A 23,376-nucleotide genomic window follows, 5' to 3' on the forward strand; every position below is an offset into this window, starting at 1 on the left:
TATCTGGCCTACCTAGAGCAAAAAATTACTCTTTTACATACCATAACCAAGGAATTTTGAAGGCATGCTCTAATGACAGGTAATCTGAAATAATCAGGCAATTTAGATCCTGATTCTTCCTAGACCATAATTTTACCCAGCACAACAGAGGCTTAACTGCCACCTGGTTGGCTAAGAAATTAACACCAAGCTCTTCATGTACTGCGTAGGCAGGGAGTACTTTGAGGGACCCTCAGAATCCAACACAACAATTTGTTTTGGGCCACCTGTAGCTTGTGTGCTAAAGCATACCCCTACACTTCACTACCATATAACACCTTTGAGGTGCATATAGACGGATACAATTTTAAAACCCCCTTTGGTACCCAAGATCCCTGTTGTAGGAGAGTAGGGTCTGCTTCCTATGGTCACCCCCACTTTTTGCTTTTGCTTTACTGGTTTTCGACTTAGATGTGGCTGTGGGCCTGCTAATCAGACCCACAGCCCAGGTGCACTCTCTCTAAATTCACACCATGTACTCTAGGTACATCGAAAATTGGGAATTGGCTCACCTTATCAGCCCCTGTAGAAGTGTACCCTAGGTACTCAGGGCATATGTGTAACCAAGGCCTACCAGGGGCTGCAGCATGTATTATGCCACCCCAGGCTGGCCACTCAAACTGACACAACTGGCTGATCACTCAGCTGGGGCAAGGTCGTGTAATCACCCCTTGCTTAGGTATAGTATTCCTATATCTACCCTTAAATGTAGACACACAGTAACCTATAAGTCACTCCTATGGCAGGCCTTAACAATCCTGGAGGCAGAGTGCTTGGTTATGTGTGAGATGGTGCTCTAGCATGAGCTGAGCCTGTCTGCAGCTTTCGGAACCATGTCCTTATAGCTGTTCTATGATATTGCCATACCATATACTCTTAGGTGCATTATGAACCTCGCGGTTAAATGCTAACTTTGGTTTGGCTTTATCCAAACATGCCGTGTAAGGTGTCATACGCTTTGGAATACTACCCCCTCGCCAATTCTGGCGACGGGGGTAGCATTCCACCCTTCTAGAGGGAGAAGACATGTTGTTGCTGACTATCCCGGTTAAAGTTAACCAGAGCCCCAGCGTCACAAAATGGATGCTGCTGCCACAGACACAAGTCTGACCTCCTGCTGCTGGGAGTCCTTCCAGCAAGGGAGGCCTGGAAAATAGGTTTCCTGCCTGGAGAGGTGGGAGCACCACCCCAGACAGGATTTTGTGTAGTGGGACAGTGAGGGCTGAAAAGAAACAGACACTGCCTGGGGCACACTAGGTGCTCCATGCATAGTCCAGTTCAAACCGGTGCTGGGGCACTCCAGCCCCAGCTCTGGCGCAAAACTGGACAAAGGAAAGGGGGTGTAACCACCCCCCTTCCTGGTCCCACCCATAGGAGGGACCTAGTGAGTAAACCAGCCCCCTTTAGTTGTATAAAGGTAGGAGCTGACCCAGGAGACTTTAGATTAATCCTGATGAAACTCTGAAATGAAACTCTGGACCCTTCGACATTCAACCGACTTGAAGACTGAAGAATCTCTCTTGTGGCCAGGGAGTGACCACCCTGGGAAACTAGGCACCATCCAGCAACTCGACGACTTGCTTTGTCCCTGTTCCCGCCGGAACTCGAGCGCAGAGCCTGACAAGACCTCGACTCCAGGACTCCTCTGACCCCACTGCACGACTCCAGCACAGCTGAGCTCCGTGGAAGGCGTCGGAATCCATGGAACCAGGCAACTTGGAAAGTCTTCAACTTGCTAGCAGCGCAGCTCCTGAGGCATCCTCGAAGCTGTGCACTGGGGACTGAGACACCCCGACACCGAGCTCCACCTGCACCGAAGACCAGCCCTCCACACTCCACGAGATCTGCGTGGGGCCCTTCTGCTTGTGTTCTGCTTGACGCGTTGTCCGGTTGCTGGCCCGTTGGCTAGTAGCCCTCTGACGACGACTCCTTCGTAAATCCATCGCTGGTCTGGTTGCTCCAGACTGGCCCTCACCTCCCTGAAAAGGTGAAGTACCTCAGACCCTCCTGGTCTGCACTAGAAGCCATTTGTGTATCCTGCGTGGGTCGCCTTTGCTTAGGCTTGTTGGCTCCAATCTCGAAGTCGACCCCTCCATCTGCGAGAACGTTCGTGGGACAGCTCCTCTCCAGCACCTGGTCGTCTTCGACGCCTCCTGGTCTGCGTGGCTGCACCGACAAGCTTCACATCCGCACCTAATTGCTCCTCGACGATGTCTGGTTCCTCTTTGGTTCCACCTGGTCACTGGCTAGTGACCTAGACTCTGTCCCCTCTGCTTTCAGGTCCTCTTTATCCTAGATCCACCCTTGGATCCACCCGGACATCTTCCTCCTGGTCGCCTGCAGCATCTTTCTTCAAGGCTCGATTGAGAACAACAACGAAACCCGACACACTTTGACACATATGCACCCGCAGCCCGCGGAGGAGGTAACGCGAGTACTTCGGTGCTCCAGTAGGGATTGACTATCCTAGTGTCCAGATTTACTAGTTGTTTCCTCCTAGCTAGACCGGAAGTGTCCTAAATCTTCATTTACTTACCTTCTAAGTTCCCATTGACTTAACATAGACTCCCGCGTGTGTGTAAAGACACTGCACGTCGCCTGTGGGCCTCCTACTCCTAACCTAAGGGTCAGATAGTGTAGCCCCAGAGATTCCCTAGGCCCTAGGTCCTTATACCACTTACTTAGTATATGGTTTTACGCGCCCCTAGGGCCTAACTCTAAATTGTGCTATTTAAAGTATTTCTAAGTGTAACTTGTTATGTGCTTTTGCCTCTGACCTCATAAAGAGTTCAGAGGAGTGTATTAGTGAATAAATACATATATATTTTATATATATCCTGTGTGGTGTCCTTTCATTTGATATTCAAGGGGTTACATATGGTAAAACAGCTGGCTTTACACGCCCTCAAGAGTCTTTTAGCCTGAGGCTGTTCTGTCCACGCTACCACTAGGATAGCTGGTCTATAAGGTTGACTTACAACCATCACCATGAGGGTTGTTTGGACTGGTGCAAGGTGTTCACTAGAATAGTAAACATCATATACCAGGCCAACTTCTCACACCTGTCTATAGGCGTAGCTGGCAATGGCCCCTATAGATTTGTTCAGGTCACTCAGCTTGCCCTCCAATATTGTTTTCCAGTTTACTTTTTTGTCGTATAGAATTCCAAGATAGGATGACCTTCGCCAAAGTTTGAGAGCCCGCTTTGAAGGTTTTAGACCGGAGACCAATTTCCAAAACGTACAACTTTGTAAAGTTGATGGACAGGTCCGGTCTATCAATCAAGTCAACAAACCCATCAATTAAAACCTACAGGCACAGCGCTGTGTGAGCCATAAGCACTGCATCGTCAGCATATAGTAGCACTGGCAAAGATTTCCTGCCGACTCTGGGGCAATCACACTGTAATGCCAGGAGGGCAGCTTCTAAACCATTGATGTAAATGGTGAATACAAAATTAACTAAGATGCAGCCTTGGCAAACCTCCCTAGTGCATTTAAAATCTTCAGTAAGCCCCACCCCGATGAAATCTTACTGCCGCAGTAGTATGGGCATGAAGGTTTATTAATATGGATACAATGGTGAAATTGGCAGCCAAAGAGGTCAATAAGTCCCACAACTTCTTCCGATTAACCCAATCAAAGGAGGCATGTAAGGTCCATAACAGCTAAGAACAACGCTCCCGGTTGAGCAACTGTGTATTTATTTATTAATAAATAGAGATTAAGACATTGCTCAATAGTTGACTTGCCCAGGGCAAAAGCCAAACTGGACCTCAGTTATTAATTGATTGGCGTGCGCCCATGAAGAGAGTCTGGTTAAAGGGACTTGGCCCAGCACCTTAACTACAGCCTCAATAAGGGAAATAGGGCGGTACAATTGCGGGTTGTCCTTATCCCCTTTTTAGGTCTCGCCTAGGCAGCGCGCACGCGCTGTCTCTCTGAGACATCTAGTTATCTATATACCGAGGGTAATCCCGCCTGCTGCTTGCCCTCTTGCTTGCAATTGGCTTCACTGTGATTTCCAGCCTCCCTATTGGTTGCTGGTCCGATGCATCACTTCTGTTTTTATCGGAAACAGCACCGACCAACTACAGTTATATTGTTTCCTTTAGGGACTACTTGGGCTTTTTTTTTTAATCGCCATGGCGCCCACTTCATGGGCCGTGGTGATTTCAAAAAGCAGATGCTTCCCATATTTTTTTTAATCACCACTGCGCCCGCTTCATGGGCCGTGGCGTTTTAAAAAAACAGATTAACGCACTTAACTGTTGTGCAGCCCCCTCTCAAAATTGGGGACACTGCCTACCGCCATCGTGTTTCTTGCAGCCGGTAACCCTCCTTCTGTGTTTTCGCTGTTGGCTGCTCCCGAACGTGCACCGCAGCATCTGCAAACTCCTGTGTGCAGCATGAAGCACCCCTCCTCCTCGCCTCCCGTCTCACTCCACTTTTTACCTCGGCCTCCCGTCTTTCTCCACATTTTTCCTCTGCCCTCTTCCTCCTCGCCTCCCGTCTCTCTCCACATTTTAACTCTGCCCCCTCCCTCCACATTGTACTTCTATGTCCCTCGTCTTTTTTTCATTGTTTTCCTTTCCTAGTTCCACTGCCTTCATCTCTTCTTCCAGTCTTAACCCCTCCCTCCTTTTTTCTCCCAGTTCGTCCTATTGCGCCCCTAATTACTTCTGCCCTCCCTTCTCCTCCCCACCCTTGCTCCACTGGCCTCTATGCCCTGATCACTCTTGCTCCTTCCTTCGTTTCCTCCGGGCCTCTCTCTCTGTCTCCGGGCCTCTCTCTCTGTTTCTCCGACCCTCTCTCGCTTGCTCCGGGCCTTTCTCGCTGTCTCCGACCTGGTCTTGCTTGCACCGGTCATCTCCCGGTTTCTCCAACTCTCTCTCGATTTCTCCGTACCTCTCTCGCTTACTCCGGCTCTCTCTTGCTCCAGTCCTCTCTCACTTACTCCAACCCTCAATTGCTTGCTCTTTCTTGCGCCAGCGCTCTCTCAATCGCCAGGCACTAGCTGCACTCCCCTGCAAGCTTCTCATCTCTTGGTTGCTTCTTCCAGTTTATTGGAAGAGTTTTGTCACTAGCTACTCCTACCATGTAAAGCACCTCTATAACTGTCAGCGCCCATGTGCGCTCCAAATAAATACATATTTAGACTCTCAGTTTCTCTTTATGCCTTACGAAATGTTGTTTTAGCTGGATGAGTAACTCTACGGGTCTGATGTAAAGTAACTCCTATGTCTCTATACCTCCCCTGTTCTCTTTCTACCCTCTTCTGGTTCCTGTGTACTTACATTCCCTCTCCCTCTAATTCCTAATTGCACCTTCCTAATGCAAACTCCTCTCCATTCACTTCCCCTTTGCCCACCTCTTCCTCGTCTCCCCATTCTCACCATGTTTTACCTCTGCCCCCTCCTCCTTGTCTCCCCATTCTCACTCCATGTTTTACTTCTGCCTCCTTCCTCCTTCACACTCCCAGTTCGTCCTATTCCTCCCCATTCTCCTATTTCTCCCCTATTTCCTCCGGCCCTCTCTCGCTGGCTCTGGTTCTTTCTTGCTCCAGCGCTCTCTCACTCGCCAGGCGCAAACTGCACTCCCCTACAAGCTTTTTATCTCTTGTTTGCTTCTTTCACTTTATTGTAAGAGTTTTGTCACTGTTACTCTTATCAGGTAAAGCACATAATTCTCAGCGTCCACGTGCTCTCTAAGTAAATACATATTCAGACCCTCAGTTTCTCTTCATGCCACATGAAACAAGCATTTGCAATGCAATAAGTCTCACATGTACGCGAGTTTAACCTATTGGAATTGAAAATAACAATGCCTTTTATTTATGTTTTGTTTTTTAAAACATAAATAAAAGGCTTTGTCATTTACAATGCCAATAGCTTACACTTGCGAGGTAAAAAAAAAATGCAATAAATTGGGAGAGTTTAAGCTATTGTCATTGTAAATGACAATGCCTTTTATTAATGCTTTGAAACAAACGAACAAGTTACTTACCTTCGGTAACGCTTTTTCTGGTAGATTAAATATCTGCCTGTGGATTCCTCACCTTGTGAATATCCCCTGCGTCAGCAACATTCGGAAATTCTTTTTGTAGCTTTGCGCCGACGTGGACCCGGACGTCATAGAGGCACGGCATCGCTCGCGACTCTCCTGACGTCACCGACGCCTATATTAGGCCCACGCCGGCGTGATGACATCAGTTCCGCCCTTTTTTCCGTGCCTTCGAGGCACACGGACGGTCCAATGACAGTAGACATATACACAGTATACGCAGTACAATTATCAAGGTAACACACACAGTGTGAAGCAAATGCAATAAAACATTTGACAATAAAATAAATACATAATAGAAACACTGGCATAGAAGAGTGGACAACGGGGAGGCGGGTGGGTCAGTGAGGAATCCACAGGCAGATATTGTATCTACCAGAAAAAGCATTACCGAAGGTAAGTAACTTGTTCTTCTGATAGATACATCTGCCAGTGGATTCCTCACCTTGTGAATAGAGTCCCACAGCAGTCCCCACTCCCGGAGGAGGGTGTCCACTCTTCTAAACCAGGAAATCCTGGAGGACAGAGCGTGCAAAGTGACCGTCCCTCCTCACCTCGGAATCCAAGCAGTAATGCTTCGCGAAAGTGTGGAGGGAAGACCAAGTTGCCGCCCTACAAATACCCTCTACAGGAACACCTCTAGTCAATGCAGAGGTTGACGACTTAGCTCTTGTAGAATGAGCCCTTATACCCTCTGGTGGTTCCTTACCGGCCAAAGAGTAGCAGATCTTTATACAGAGGACGATCCATCTCGATAAAGTTCTCTTATGGACCGCTCTTCCTCTCTTGCAGCCAGCAAAGCCAATGAAGAGCTGGTCATCCAACCAACAGTCTTTAGATCTGTCCAGATAAAAAGACACCGCCCTCTTGGGGTCCAGACGGTGTAATCTCTCCTCCTCCTTGGAAGGGTGTGGGGGAGGATAAAAGGTAGGGAGGGTAACAGATTGACCAAGGTGGAAAGGAGTCACCACCTTAGGCAGATAAGCAGCCCTGGTCCTAAGAACCATTCGATCAGCATGAATGGACAAGAAAGGGGGCTTGGAACTAAGAGCTTGAAGCTCACTTACCCTCCTTGCCGAGGTTATCGCAACGAGGAAAACTGTCTTAAGAGTCAAAAGCCTCATAGGACATTTGTGAAGAGTCTCAAAGGGAGCACCCATCAGAAAGGTCAAAACAAGATTTAAGTCCCACTGAGGCACAATAAAAGGAGTAGGCGGGAACTTATTCGTGAGGCCCTTCAAAAACCTTAAAACCACAGGAGATTTAAAAAGAGATGGCTGGTCAGGCAAACAGAGAAATGCCGACAGCGCTGAAAGATAGCCCTTCACTGTGGCAACAGCAAGCCCCTGTTGCGCCAGAGAAAGGGCAAACTGAAGAACATCAGACAAATGGGCTCTCAAAGGGTCTATAGATTTCTCCCCACACCAAGCGACAAATTTTGACCACCTATAAGAATAGATGGACTTAGTGGAGTCATGCCTGGCTGACAAGATGACATCCACCACGTCAGGCGGGAGAGAAAAAGAACTCAGGTTGCCCCATTCAATCTCCAGACATGAAGGTGTAAGGTCTGGAGGTGGGGTGTAGAACCTGCCCCTCCATCTGGGAGAGGAGATCTGCCCTGTGAGGGAGACGGAGCGGCGGGTGACAGGAGAGGTGGAGAAGGTCTAAGTACCACACCCTTCTTGGCCAATCCGGGGCGACCAATACGACTTGGGCCCGGTCTTGGCGAATTTTCCTCAGAACCCGAGGAATCAAAGGTATGGGAGGAAACGCGTAAAGGAGTTGCGAGCTCCAACTCAACTGAAACGCGTCCCCCAAGGCTCCTTGCATCGGATACTGGAGACTGCAGAATAACGGGCAGTGAGCATTCTCTTGAGTGGCAAAAAGGTCCACCTGAGGAGTCCCCCACGTCCGAAAGACGTGACGAACTACCTCCGGATAAAGCCGCCACTCGTGGTCGGCAGAGAACTGCCGACTGAGACTGTCTGCACGAACGTTCTGAACTCCGGCCAGATGATTTGCCATCAGACAAATCTGATGGTCCTCAACCCAGGACCAGAGACGTAGAGCCTCTCTGCAGAGACACTGCGACCCCACTCCTCCCTGCTTGTTGATGTACCACATCGCGGTCGTGATGTCCGTCAGGACTTGCACTGACACACCGCGAAGGGAAGGGAGGAAGGCCTTGAGTGCCAAACGTATCGCCCGCAATTCCAGAAGGTTGATGTGAAGCAACCTTTCCTCTGGAGACCAAAGACCCTTGACCTCCAGATCCCCCAGATGAGCACCCCACCCGAGAGTGGATGCATCCGTTATTACCGTGGCCACCGATGGAGGAAGTTGAAAAGGCTTTCCTTGCGACAGATTGCCTTCCACGCTCCACCAAGACAGATCCGCTGCAGTTTCTCTGAAGATCCTCACTGACTCCCTGAGATCTCCGTTGTGTTGATACCACTGCCTGCGGAGGCACCACTGGAATGTCCTCATGTGCCAGCGTGCATGGTTGACCAACAAAATGCAAGAAGCCATCAGACCGAGCAGGCGAAGAACCTTCAGGACTGGAACGACCGCTCCATTGTAGAACAAAGGAATCATTTCCTGAATGTCGCAAATCCTTTGAGGTGGAGGGAATGCACGACAAACAGTAGTGTCCAGCACTGCACCTATGAACAGGTTGCGCTGGGAGGGCACCAGGTGAGACTTGGGTACATTCATCGAAAAACCCAACTTGTGCAATGTGAGAAGTTGGCCTGATATATGATGCTCACTAGTTCTAGTGATCACCTTGTATCAGTTCAAACAAACCTTATGGTGATTGGTTGTAAGTCAACCTTATAGACCAGCTATCCTAATGGTAGCATGGACAAAGCAGTCTTAGGCTAAACTCTTTTGGCATGTGAAGCCAGCTGTTTTACCACAATATAACCCCTTGAATATCAGATGAAAGGACACCACACATGTTGTTATGAAAATAAACAGTCTATTTATTAATAACAACACCTCTGAACTCTTTATGAGGTCAGAGGGCTAAACACATGACAATCTCTTGAGAAAAATACGACAAGTTGCACAAAATTACAATGGTGCCCTAGGGGCACGACAAACCATATACTAAGTAAGTGGAATGTGAAAGTCGATAGAAGGAATGGAGCTGTCCAGAGGCTGTAGGATCGTTGGGACCACGCTACACTAACACTAGGTAAGTAATAGGAGGCCAACGGAACGCGTGTGCAGAGTGTGAACTCACACGCGAGATGCGTAACAACGTCTATGGACAGTACAGTTCAAGTTAAAGGTGAGTACGGACAATCCTGACTAGTTAGGACTAAAACGACTGTGGAACTGGACACTAGGACTGTTAAACTACCTTTGAGCACCGAAATGCTCTCGTTACCTCACCCACGGGCTGCGGGTGCATAGGTGTCAAAGTGTGTCGGGTTCTCGCGTTGAAGTCTATGGAGCCTGGAAGAAAAGATGCTGCAGGCGACCAGGAAGAAGATGTCCGGTGCGATCCAAGGGTGGATCGGTGAAGAAGAGGACCTGAAAGCAGAGGGGACAGTGTTCAAAGTCACTAGCCAGTGACCGGTGTAGAACCAGGAAGGAACCAGGTGCTGTCTTCGCAATCAGGTGAAGAGTGGACGCTTGACTCTGCAGCCACATGGACCAGGAGGTGTCTTCGACGACAAGGATGGAGGCACGAGCTGTCCCACGCAGGCTCTCGCTGTCGTCTGGTGCGGACTAGGAGAGTCCGGGGTGCCCCTCTTTTGGAAGGGAGCAAGGGCCAGTCTGGAGCAACCAGACCAGCAGTGAAGATTCAAAGGTTCGTCGTCTAGGAGGCCACTAGCCAGCCGGCAAGTGACCAGACAACGCGTCGAGCAGCAAACAAGTAGAAGGGCCCCACGCAGATCTCGTGGAAGCTGGAGGGCTGATCTTCCGTGCAGGGGCTGCTCGGGGCTGGGGCTTCTCAATCCCCAAAGCACTTGGTCGAGTTTACCTCGGGAGTCGTGCTGGAAGCGAAGTGCAGGTTCGTTCAAGATGACCGGTCCTACGTGTCTCGTCGCACCCACGGGTCTCAGCTTTGCTAGAGGTGAGTTGAGGTCGGAGAGGTCTGGGAATCTGGGTCTCGTCGGGCTCTGAAGTCTGGATCCTCAAGGGAAGACGACAAAGTGAAGCCGCTGGATGCTTGATGGTGCCTGCAGTTGCAGGGTGGACACTCCTTGTCCACAAGGGAGATTCTTCAGTCTTCTGTGGAGCAGAACGTCGAAGTCCAGAGTTTCTTCTTGTAGAATTGTTCAGGATAATCTAATTTGGAATGGGACCAGCTCCTACCTTTATTCTCCTAAAGGGGGCAGCACCACTGACTAGGTCCCTCCCCTGGGTGGGACCAGGAAGGGGGGTGGCTACACCCCCTATCCTTTGTCCAGTTTCCCGCCAGCAACTGGTTTGAACCGGTGTAAGCACAGGGCACCTTGTGTGCCCCAGGCATGTCTCATTCCTTTCAGGCCTCCCTACCTCAATACACAAAATCCTGTCTGGGGTGGTGCTAGCACCTCCCCAGGCAGGAAACCCTTTGTCCAAGCCTCCCTCGCTGGAAGGACTCCCAGCAGCAGGAGGTCAGACTTGTGTCTGTGGTGGCAGCATCCATTTTGTGATGCTGAGGCTCGAGTTAACTTTAACTGGGGTTCACAGTTACATACATTTCGTGTCCCTCTAGAAGGGTGGAATGCTACCCCCGTCACCAGAATTGGCGAGGGGATAGTATTCCAATTCGTATGACACCTTACTCGACATGTTTTGATAATGTTATACCAGAGTTAGCATTTAACCGCGAGGTTGATAATGCACTTAAGAGTATATGGTATAGTGTTATCATGGAAACAGCTACAGGACTTGGTTCCGAAAGCTGTAGACAGGCTCAGCTCATGCTAGAGCACCATCTCACATAATTCCAAGCACTCTGCCTTCCGGATTGATAAGGCCTGCCATAGGAGTGACTGATAGGAGGATATGTGTCCATTTTAGGGTTAGATATAGGTATACTATATATATAGCAAAGGGTGATTACACCACCTTGCCCCAGCTGTCATGCAGCCAGTTGTGTCAGTTTTAGATGGCCAGCCAGGGGTGGCATAATACTTGCTTCAGCCCCTGGTAGGCCCTGGGTACACCTATGCCCTGGATACCTAAGGTACACTGTACAGGGACTGATAAGGTGGCCCTGTACCAATTGGTAAATGCACCTAAAGTACATGGTTGTCAATTTAGAGAGAGAACAGCAAGGCTGTGGGTCTGATTAGCAGGCCCACAGCCAGGGAAAGTCGTAAACCAGTGAAGCAGAAAGCAAAAATCTGGGGTGACCATAGGATTGCAGACCCCACTCTCCTACATGCAACAACTGAGTTGTCTCTTGCAGATGATGGAGCACCTTCTCCGGCGACTCCGCTTTGATCAGCCAGTCGTCCAGATACGGGAATACAGGTATCCCCGACCTCCTGAGATGTGCTGCCACCACTGCCATCACCTTGGTGAAGACTCGAGGCGCAGTAGTAAGACCAAACGGAAGGACCGCAAACTGGTAGTGTTGCGACCCAACCGTAAAACGGAGATAGTTTCTGTGCGACTTCCAGATGGGAATATGAAAATACGCATCCTGCAAGTCGATCGACACCATCCAGTCTTCTTCCAGCAGCGCTTGAAGAACCTGTGCAAGAGTGAGCATCTTGAACTTTTCCTGTTTCAGGTCAGAGTCAAAAACACTTTATTCGATTATATTAAAATCATAAAAGTATACTATACAATACATTGGTGTATCAAAAACAGTAATTAGTTTAAAAAACAAAAAAAGTGAGAATTAAAATTCAGTATATACACAGTATACAGTGGAGGTCAGTACAAACTTTACAAGAGCCCGTAAAGTAATAATCTCAACAGTTCTTTCAATACACTAATCGTTTAAGACAACTAACACTACTCAACATCTACAAAATGTAAGGCAGAAATCATCCGAAGTCTATTCTGTCTGGAGCGAATAGAGGCAGTCAAAAAGTTGGCTACCCCGAACATGACTAGTGGAGACTCCATGAGTTGTAGGTACACTAAGGCAGGGTTTATCTGCTTAAAGCACAAGTTACTACTTGTGTAACGATATATCTGTAAGAGACATTAGTTAATATTAGATTCCTTACCTTAGAATATCCCCAGACGTCAGACTGGATCCGGAAATTTTTGCGTAGCAGTACCCTTGCGCGTCGGTAGGCGTCGTCTGCGGCTCCGCGTCTGTCGTCGGCGTCGTGGGCGCCGTGATGACGTCGTCGGAGTACTTAGACGCCGTCTCCGCGTGCCCGCGTCAGTTCTTAGACACAGCTTTTCCGCGCCAGAAACGCAGAGCCATGTTAAAAACCAACACTGGTGCCATTGAAACTAGGGCCCTGAAGGGGACAACCCTAACCCTAGATATTGGTTCGCAGATCGGGGAGGATGGGTGGGTCGGTAAGGAATCTAATACTAACTAATGTCTCTTACAGATATATCATTACACAAGTAGTAACTTGTGCATCTGAAAGAGACACGTTAGTATTAGATTCCTTACCTTAGAATAGATACCCCAGCAATACCAACCCCGGTGGTGGGTCTGCGAACCAAAATCACACCAGAAAGTCCCGGAGGACGGAACGGCCAAAGAAGCCATCCCTCCGGACTTGGCTGTCCAGGCAGTAGTGTCTTGCGAACGTGTGCAGCGATGCCCACGTAGCTGCCTGACAGATGTCTTGTAAAGGCACTCCCCTGCCCAGGGCAGTGGTAGTCGCCGTGGCTCGGGTAGAATGCGCCCGCAATCCAGCAGGAGGCTCCTTCCTAGCCAAGGAGTAGCATGCCTGGATACACAGGATGATCCACCGGGAGATGGTCCTCTTGTGCACCGCTTTCCCCTTCTTCGCACCCACGTAACCAACAAAGAGTTGGTCATCCACCCGGAACTGGCGTGTGCGATCCAAGTAGAATGAGAGCGCACGTTTTGGGTCCAGACGAAGGAGCCGCTCTTCCTCTTTAGAGGGATGCGGTGGCGGGAAGAAGGTCGGCAAGGTGATAGACTGCCCGATGTGGAAGGCCGTGACAACCTTGGGCAGGAAAGAAGGTTTGGTACGCAGCACCACTTTGTCCGGATGGACAGAAAGGAAAGGTGGGGTACAAGAAAGGGCCTGGAGCTCACTCACTCTCCTGGCAGAGGTGATGGCAACCAGGAAAGCAGTCTTCAAGGTCAGAAGGCGAAGAGGACAGTTGTGAAGTGGCTCAAAGGGAGCGCACATCAGAAAGGTAAGAACCAGGTTCAAGTCTCACTGAGGCATCACAAACGGAACAGGAGGAAACGTGTGTGTGAGGCCCTTAAGAAATCTATTAACAATAGGGGACTTGAACAAAGAAGGTTGATCAGGCAGCCTGAGAAAGGCTGAAAGGGCAGAAAGGTAGCCCTTGATAGTGCCCAGAGCAGAGCCCTGCTGGGCAAGAGAAAGAAGGAAGAGAAGGACTTCAGAAAGAGGGGCATTGAGGGGATCCACAGCCTTTGCTGTGCACCATGCCACAAATCTGTTCCACCTGCAGGCGTATACCGACTTTGTGGAGGGACGCCTGGCTGCCAGAATGATGTTACAAACTTCAGGAGGCAAGTCAAATGGCCTCAACTGTCGCCGCTCAATCTCCAAGCATGGAGGTGGAGACTGGACAGGTTCGGGAGGAGGACCGTCCCCTGCTGCTGCGACAGAAGGTCCTCCTGAAGAGGCAGACGAACTGGGGGATCGACTGACAGACTGAGTAGCTCTGGATACCAGTACCTTCGTGCCCAGTCCGGAGCCACAAGGATGACTTGGGCCCGGTCGCGCTTGATCTTCTTCAGCACTCTGGGCAGAAGTGGTATAGGCGGAAAGGCGTACAACAGCCCGCAACTCCACTCGCGACGAAAAGCGTCTCCGAGCGAGTGCCGCCTTGGAAATTCCAACGCGCAGAACTGCTGACATTGCGCGTTCTCTTCGGTGGCGAATAGATCTAACCAAGGCTCTCCCCATCGCTGAAAGAGGCCTTGCGCCACGTCCGAGTTCAGATGCCATTCGTGATCCATCATGCAACGACGACTGAGCTCGTCCGCCCTGGCGTTCAGAGAACCTGCCAGGTGTTGAGCCACCAGGGTCACGCCCTGGCGTTCCAGCCATTGCCAAAGGCGAAGAGCCTCTTGACAAAGGATCCACGACCCCACCTCGCCTTGTTTGTTGCAGTACCACATGGCGGTGGTGTTGTCCGTGAATACCTGCACTACACTCCCCCAGACAGAGGGGAGAAATGCCTTCAGTGCCAGACGAATCGCCCGGAGCTCCAACAGGTTGATGTGGAGCCGGGTCTCTGCCGGAGACCAGAGGCCTATGATCTCCGCCTCTCCCAAGTGGCCTCCCCAGCCCTGGAGGGACGCGTCCGTCACAACTACGTGCTCCGGTTGGGGAAGGGAGAGGGATCTGCCGCTGACCCAATCGCGGTCCGTAAGCCACCACTGCAGCTGTCTCGCAGTGCCCTCCGAGATCAGGACGTGGTCAGATAGGTTGCCCTGATGCTGGGCCCACTGAAACTTCAGGTCCCACTGCAGAGCCCGCATCCGCCACCTGGCGTGATGCACCAGTAGGGTGCAGGAGGCCATCAGCCCCAGAAGCCGCAGCGTCAACCTGACCGAAACCCGGGATAACGGCTGAAAGATGGGAATCAGAGCCCGAATATCCCGGACCCGCTGTTCGGGCGGATAAACCCGAAACCGCGCCGAGTCCAGAACCGCTCCGATGAAGAGGAGCTTCTGAGAGGGGCACAGGTGTGACTTCGGCACATTGATGGAGAACCCCAGCTGGTGCAGGAGGTCCGCCGTCGTCTGGAGGTGGCTGACGACTGTCTGGGGCGAGCCCGCCTTCAACAGCCAGTCGTCGAGGTAGGGGAAGACTGAACCCCCTAACCTGCGCAGATGAGCTGCGACCACTGCCATCACCTTCGTGAACACCCGTGGGGCGCTGGTAAGGCCGAAGGGGAGCACGGTAAATTGAAAGTGCTCGTGGCCCACCATGAACCACAGGTAGCGCCGGTGGGCAGGCAGGACGGGGATATGAAAGTAAGCGTCCTGCAAGTCCAACGCTACCATCCAGTCTCCTGGGTCCAGGGCAGCCAGAACCTGAGCCAGTGTCAGCATTTTGAACTTCTCCTTCCGGAGGAAGCCGTTGACATTCCTTAGGTCCAAGATAGGGCGTAGGCCCCCTTTGCCCTTCTTGGGTACCAGAAAGTAGTGGGAGTAGCAACCACACCCTACTTCTGGCCCAAGAACGCGCTTGATGGCCCCCTTGGCCAAGAGGGCCGTAACTTCCTCCTGCAGAAGTCGCAAATGATCCCCCGATACAGGGTGGTTCTGCTGTGGCATGGCTGGAGGAGTCGCCTCGGAGGGGAGGGAGTAGCCCCTTCGGACGATCTGCAGCACCCACCTGTCCGATGTGACAGTGCGTCAGTGGAGGTGGTGATGGCGAACCCTGCCCCCCACTGGCGTCACATGGGCCTGAAAGCACGGACTAGGAGGGTTTTGAGGCGGATGCTGCGGGGAAAGGTGTGGACTGACCTCGCCGCTGCCCCCGACCGCCCGAACGAAGGTTCCCACGGCCGCCACCGCGTTGGGTATTGCCCTGCGGTGCGTGGCTGGCGGCGCGTGTGGGCGCACCCCTTCCGTGGCCACGAAAGGAGTGAAAGGCAGCCGATTGCTGGCGCTGGCCCGAGAGGCCCAAGGACTTGGCCGTAGCCCTGGAGTCCTTAAAACGCTCAAGCGCATGGTCTGCCTTGTCGCCAAAGAGGCGACGGCCATCGAACGGCATGTCCATGAGCGTGCTCTGAACATCTGCCGAGAAGTTGGCGGACCTCAGCCAGGCGTGGCGTCTGACCGCCACCGTCGTTGCCATCGCTCTACCCAGCGAGTCAGTGGTATCCAGCCCACACCGGATGGAATACTTGGCTGCATCCCGGCCCTCCACAAGGGCTTGGCCGAGTTTGGCCCGTACCTCCAACGGACACTCTGGCAGCACTTCCGCGACCTTATCCCACACAGAGTGGGTGTAACGTCCCAAGAGGCAGGCGGTGTTGGAAGACCGCAGTCCTAGACTAAGGGATGAGAAGATCTTCTTCCCATACTGGTCATACCTCTTGGATTCCCGGTCCGGCGGGGCCGACGGGAATGCGGTCTGGGAATTGGAGGCCTGGATGACCAGGCTCTCGGGGGTAGGGTGGGAGGACAGGAAACATGGGTCGCCCGGGGCAGGGCTGTGGCGTCTGGCCACGTTCCTATCTACGGGCGAACCCGTAGCGGGCTTGGACCAAGTGCCCAGAAGAACGTCGGTCAAGGCCTCATTAAAGGGCAGCAGAGGCTCGGCCGAGCTTGACTGCGGTTTAAGGACCTCAGTGAGGAGGTTAGTCCTCATGGCCGCGACGGGGAGCTCAAGGCCCAAGGCCTTGGCAGCCCTCATCAGCACCACACTATATGTTGCCCCCTCCTCCAAAGCCACGGTAGGAGGGGAGACAAACCCAGTGTCTGGAGAGGTGTCCAGGCCACTGGCCTCCCCAAGGTCTCCTGTCCAGTCCTCCTGAGACTGACACTCCCTGGTCAGAGGGTCCTCAGACCCCTCCCAGTCCTCTTCATCACCCATCTCCTGAAATTCAGGGTTTTCAACCAATGGGGCCTGGTCATAAAAGTGAAATTCACCAAACGACGTCTGGAGCGGCGCCCAACGGGGCCGTTCCGACGGCTGAACAGGAACGAAGGTAGGACCGGGGCCGGCGCCGCCCACCGGGGAGGTCGTCAGATCCACCGGCGACGATCCCGAACCCGAAGGAGGACCAGCGGCGTCCTGCGGCGCCGGGCCCGAAGGCGCCGGCGGCGTCGGAACAACTGGACCCCTCGGCGGGATAATGGGGGCCTGCGGCGCCAGGCCCAAAGGCGTAGGGGCCGAAGCACCCGATGGCGTCGGGCCCGGAGCCGCCGACCCGCTAGGGCCCCCAGACGGGTCCGCTGGGCCTGAAGGCGCCGCGGAGCCCGTCGGAGGAGAGAGTTTCCTCATGGCCATGAGGAAGCGCTCGATCTCCTCCGGCGTCGCGTTCAGCCCAGGGACCGGAGGGTGTGGAGCTGCACGCGGCGCCCGCGACTCCGACGGAGCCGCGTGGGTGGTGTCACCCGAACCCCCGGCCGCATCGCGCGAGCGTCGGGGGGAGTCCGAGGAGCCATGACGCCGCTTGGACTTCTTGTGCCTCTTACCTGACGACGACTTCGACCCGGAGGAGTGCGGCCTACTCTCGGAGCTGTGGTGGCTCCGAGCCCGCGACCTGTCCCTCGACCTCCCATGGGATTGGGACGTCTAACGGCGTGGGGCCGACTCCCGGAGCTCGAGGCGCCTACGGGACCGCTCCCGCCTGGCCTTCGAGGAGAGGGCCCGGCAGTCAGAGCAGGCCTTGTCGTCGTGGTCGACGCCCAAACAGGACAAACAGACGCGGTGAGGATCCGTGACCGACATCAGATGGTCGCAATCGTCACAGTGCTTGAAGCCGGGCATCCCTACGGCACCGTTCGGAGTCGAGAGACTTCGAAAAGCAATCAAAAAGGATCAAAAAAGTTAGTCAAAAATGACTAGGGTTACTGCTTTTTCCAGATCTGCGCTTGCTGGCGCGGAAAAAAGAAGAACTGACGTCAGCACGCGGAGGCGGCGTCTAAGTACTCCGACGACGTCATCACGGCGCCCACGACGCCGACGACGGACGCGGAGCCGCAGACGACGCCTACAAGGGTACTGCTACGCAAAAATTTCCAGATCCAGTCTGACGCCTGGGGATATTCTAAGGTAAGGAATCTAATACTAACGTGTCTCTTTCAGATCCCTTTGTTCTTTAATATTGGCTTAATAAAGGTAAAGGTTCAAGATCCTGAGATCCAGAATTGGCCGAAGCCTGCCATCCTTTTTGGGGATCAGGAAATACCGGGAGTAGCATCCCTGACCCCTCTCCTGCTCTTGAACCACCTCTATCGCACCTTTTCGAAACAGTGCCAGGACTTCTTCCTGCAGGAGAAGCAGGAGGTCCTCCGAACAATAACCCTGGTAAGGAGGATAATTTGGGGGAAACTCCCGAAAGGGAAGAGCATACCCATTCTCTACAAGATTGAGAACCCAAAGATCCGATGTTATCAATTCCCAATCTTGTAGAAAATGGGTAAGCCGGCCCCTCACTGGGCCCACATGATCCGGAATGGCGGATCTAGGGCTGCTTTGCTGCGGTGGCTGGGGGCTGGGATGGGGAAGAGGAGGAAGAGGAGGAAGCGTTACGACCCCGAGCTCGGGCCCTTTGCTTGCCTCTATAAGATCTATATAATGTGTTTTGCTGCTGCTGTGGCTGCTGCTGGGTTGACTTATAGGATCGAAAAGAAGATCTGCTAAATCCTCTTGAACGTCTTCCAAAAGTGCCCCTGGTCTGAAGGCCCAATGACTTTGCTGTCGCCCTGCTGTCTTTAAAGCGTTCCAAAGCAGTGTCTGCTTTTTTTCCAAACAATCCAGACCCGTCAAATGGAAGGTCCATTAATGCCGCCTGGACATCTGTGGAAAACTCACTAGACTTCAGCCACGCAGCTCTTCTTGTCGCTACGGAAGAACCCATGACCCTCGCCACAGAGTCCGCCGTGTCTAATCCACTTTGATTAACCTGCCTTGCTGCAGCTTGAGTATCAGAGATTACCTCTTGGAAGTCTTTTCTATCCTCCTCAGGTATCTTGGGCACCAACTGTTTCACAGTGTCCATAAGAGCGTGGATATAACGCCCCATCAAGCAGGTTCCGTTTGTGAACTTCAAAGTCATACTGGCAGAGGAGAAAACCTTTTTTAGCAGCCTGATCCTGCTTTCTCTACTCCTTTTCTGCTGGGACCTGCGGAAATGCACCTGTAGATCTTTTGGAACAGGCAGCCTGCACCACCAAACTCTCCGGCAGAGGATGAGAGGTTAAAAATTCCGGGTCTTCAGGAGCTGCCCTATACCTCCTAGCTACAGCCCTAGATACAGCAGGAGCTGATACAGGATTTTTCCAAATCTCTAAAATTGGATCCTTTAAGGCATCATTAAAAGGTAGCAATCAATCAATCAATCAATCAATCATGGCATTTGTAAAGCTCGCTACTCACCTGGGAGGGTCTCAAGGCGCTGGGGGAGAGGGGTATGTTACTGCTCGAACAACCAGGTCTTGAGCTGCTTCCTGAAGGTGAGATGGTCTTGGGTTTGCCGAAGGTGGGTGGGGAGGGAGTTCCAAGTCTTGGCTGCCAGGTAGGAGAAGGATCTACCTCCGGCGGTGGCTCTGCGGATGCGTGGTACGGAGGCGAGGGCGAGGCTGGTCGATCGTAGCTGGCGGGTGGGTGTGTAGAAGGTCATGCGGTCGTTGAGGTACTTGGGGCCCAGGTCGTGGAGAGCCTTGTGTGCGTGGGTGAGGAGTCTGAACGTGATTCTCTTACTGACGGGGAGCCAGTGCAGGTCTCTCAGGTGTCCGGTTATGTGGCTTTGTCGGGGGATGTTCAGGATGAGTCGTGTGGAGGCTTTCTGGATGCATTGGAGTCTTTTTTGAAGTTTGGCTGTGGTTCCGGCGTAGAGGGTGTTCCCGTAGTCTAGTCGGCTGGTGACGAGTGCCTGGGTCACGGTCTTCCTGGTTTCTGTGGGGATCCATCTGAAGATCTTGCGGAGCATGCGCAGGGTGTTGAAGCATGATGAGGAAACGGCGTTGACTTGTCTAGTCATTGAGAGGGAGGAGTCCAGGATGAAGCCCAGGTTGCATGCGTGGTCCGTTGGCTTGGGAGCGGTGCCCAGGGCAGGGGGCCACCAGGAGTCGTCCAGGGCGGAGGGTGATGATCCCAGGATTAGGACTTCCGTCTTGTCTGAGTTCAGTTTCAGGCGGCTGTTCTTCATCCAGTCGGTGACGTCTTTCATCCCTTTGTGTAGGCTGGCTCGGGCGGTGGCGGGGTCGTTGGTGAGGAAGAGGATCAGTTGGGTGTTGTCGGCGTAGGAGATGATGTTGAGGTTGTGTTGGCGTGCGATGGCTGCGAGGGGGCTCATGTAGACGTTGAAGAGGGTTTGGTTGAGTGAGGATCCCTGTGGTACGCCGCAGATGACTTCAGTGGCCTCGGATCTGAACGGGGGGAGGCGGACTCTCTGGGTTCTTCCGGCGAGGAACGAGATGATCCACTCCAGTGCTTTCTTTTGTATTCCAATGTTGCTGAGGCGCTGCACTAGGGTGCGGTGGCAGACAGTGTTGAACGCCGCAGAGAGGTCCAAGAGGATGAGGGCCACTGTTTCCCCGTTGTCAATCAGGGCTCTGATGTCGTCAGTGGCTGCGATCAGGGCGGTCTCGGTGCTGTGGTTGGCCCGAAACCCGGACTGCGAGGGGTCGAGGGATCTGTTCGTCTCGAGGAAGGCGGCAAGCTGTCTGTTGACGGTCTTCTCGATGACTTTGGCAGGAAAAGGAAGGAGCGAGATGGGACGGTAGTTCTTGAGGTCGGTGGGGTCCGCCGTAGGTTTCTTCAGGAGGGCGGTGAGCTCGGCGTGCTTCCAGCTCTCCGGGAAGGTGGCGGTGTGGAAGGAGGTGTTGATGATGTCCCGGAGATGGGGTGCGATGATGGCGTCGGCTTTGTTGAAGACGTGGTGTGGGCAGGGGTCGGTTGGTGATCCAGAGTGGATGGAGTTCATCGTGCTGGTGGTGTCTTCGGTGCTGATTGGGGTCCAGTTGCGGAGGGTGGTGGTGGCGGGTGTTGGTTCGGTGGTAGGGTGCGCGGTCTGTGCGTCGAAGCTGTTGTGTATGTCGGTGATCTTGCGGTGGAAGAACGAGGCGAGTGAGTTGCAGAGGTCTTGCGAGGGAGTGATGTCGTTGTTTCCGGCGCTGGGGTTGGAGAACTCTTTGACGATGTTGAAGAGTTCCTTGCTGTCGTGGGCGTTGTTGTCCAGTTGTTCTTTGAGTGCCGTCTTCTTGGTGGCGCGGATCAGCTGATGGTGTTTGCGGGTGGCGCGCTTGAGGGCGGTCCTGTTTTCTGTGGTCTGGTCGCGCCGCCAGGCTTTCTCGAGGGTGCGGCAGTTCTTCTTGGAGTTCTTGAGTTCGTCGGTGAACCACGGGGTTTTCTTGCTGCCGGGTTTGCTGTGAGGGTTCTTTAGTGGTGCGAGGTCATCGGCGCAGGCGGTCAGCCACTTGGTGAGGTTGTTGGCTGCTTCGTTGGGGTCCTTGGTGCTAGTGGGAGTGTTCTGGCTGAGGGAGGCGGTGAGCTGCTCGGCGGTGATCTTGCTCCAGCTCCGGCGGGGGGCCTGTTGCGGGTGGTGGTGGGTCATAGTCTTTCTGAAGCTGAAGTGGACGCAGCTGTGGTCAGTCCAGTGGAGTCCGGTGGAGTGGCTGAAGGAGATGTGCTTGCTGGATGAGAAGACGGGGTCAAGCGTGTGGCCGGCGTAGTGGGTGGGGGTGTTCACCAGTTGCTTGAGTCCGAGGTTGGCGTGGATGTCCAGCAGGGTCGTGGTGTTTCTGTCATTGTTGTTCTCCAGGTGGAAGTTAAGGTCCCCTAGGAGGATGTAGTCGGCGGAGGGAAGGGCGTGCGGGCTGATGAAGTCTGCGATGTCTCTGCTGAATTGTGTGCGTGGTCCCGGGGGTCTGTAGATGAGGGTGCCTCGGAGGGTGGTCTTGGAGTCGGTGTGTATCTGGAAGTGGAGGTGTTCGGCGGTGGCGAAGGTTTCGTCGGAGTTGGTCGAGATGCGAATGGTGTTCTTGTGTACGATGGCGATGCCTCCTCCCGTCTGGTTGACGCGGTCCCTCCGGGTGATCTTGTATCCGTCCGGGATGGCTATGGCGATGTCGGGTGCTGAGGAGGCGTTCACCCAGGTTTCAGTGAGGAAGGCGACGTTCAGTTACTGATGAAGGAGAGTGAAGGACCTCTGTGAGCAGATTAGATTTAAATTCTGCAGTTGGTAGAGCAATGATCAACAAATTTGCAGCCTTCTTTATCACTACATGATAAGGCGTCACATCCCTTGAGGGCTCATCAGAAACCGAAACAAGGTCCCATTCAGGTGATAGTTCTAGGCCACTAGCTACAGTCATGTCCTCAAAAGGGTCCTCAGACTCCTGTAGTTCGCCTTCCTCCAGATTCTCCTCTCGATATCTTTCTTCCTCTATCAACCTCTGGGCTTCACGCCTTGACCTTTGCTTCACATTCGAAGCCGTCGGATCCGCAATCGACTCCGACGGAGCCGGAGCCGGCGTCGAACCCGACGTCGGACGAGGAAGAGATCCACGACGTCGCTCAGGGTTCGGCATCAAAGTTGATGGAACTGGCGTCGAAGGAATCGGAGTCATCGATCTCGGCGTCGATGGCTTCGGAGTCGAAGGCCTCGCCGGAGTCGGATAATGCCAATGCGGCGTTGGAGCCGGCATAAAGGGCGCAGGTGCATAGGATTGAGGAACACCCAGACCATATGCCATCGGACCCATGGGACCAGTAGGAGCCCCAGAGGGATACATAGCCCTTGAATAAATTCCGAACATCGCATTCAGGAAATGCGTAGGATCCTGACCTGGAGCCGGGAAGGCTGGGTACGAACCCCCAGGCTGCTCTTGAGGGCGTGGAGTCGAAACGACGTCGATCTCCTCTTCGGGCTGGTGCACCGGAGTCGTACAACCTTCGGGCAGCTGAGCCTCTCCCTCTCCAACCTCCTCCTCCTCACCTTCATCCTCCCGACCTGAAGGATGGGATGGGTCCGGAGATGGAATAGCTTTCTGCTTCAGCGAACTCGGCGAATTCGCATGCGACGCCTCAACTTCGGCATCCTGTTCTTCCGAAGCCGAAGATACTACCACCTTCTCGACCAGCTTCACCTGCGACTTCGGCTTGGAACCCGACTCCTTCCTCGATCGATGTCGGGATTCATGGGTTCTCTTTTTATGCTTCTTTTTTGAAGATCTTGAAGCATGGGCCGAGGACGAATTCGATCGCGACCTCGATCGAGACCTTGACTTCGAGCGTCGTGTCCGCGATCTTGATTTCTTCTTCTCCTTTCCTTCTTTAAACTTGGCAACAAGAAGTTTTGCCTCTCTTTCCCAGAGGGCCTTTAGTGTAATCTTCCTGCAGGATTGGCATTCCTCGACGTCGTGGTCGGAGCTCAGACACCACAAACAGCATTCATGTGGATCTGTGATGGACATTATCTTGTTACATTCTCC

The 23,376-nt window shown here is 53.0% G+C and overlaps 1 protein-coding gene across 2 annotated transcripts in view; it reads right to left on the minus strand.

Annotated features, from left to right (window-relative positions):
- Positions 1-23,376, minus strand: part of DNAH2 (dynein axonemal heavy chain 2) — a 3,497,426-nt gene that overhangs the window by 1,302,441 nt on the left and 2,171,609 nt on the right. The gene's annotated exons all lie outside the window — the stretch shown is intronic.

The sequence above is a fragment of the Lissotriton helveticus genome, chromosome 12 (genome assembly GCF_964261635.1).
Source record: "Lissotriton helveticus chromosome 12, aLisHel1.1, whole genome shotgun sequence".
Taxonomy (NCBI): Eukaryota; Metazoa; Chordata; class Amphibia; order Caudata; family Salamandridae; genus Lissotriton; species Lissotriton helveticus.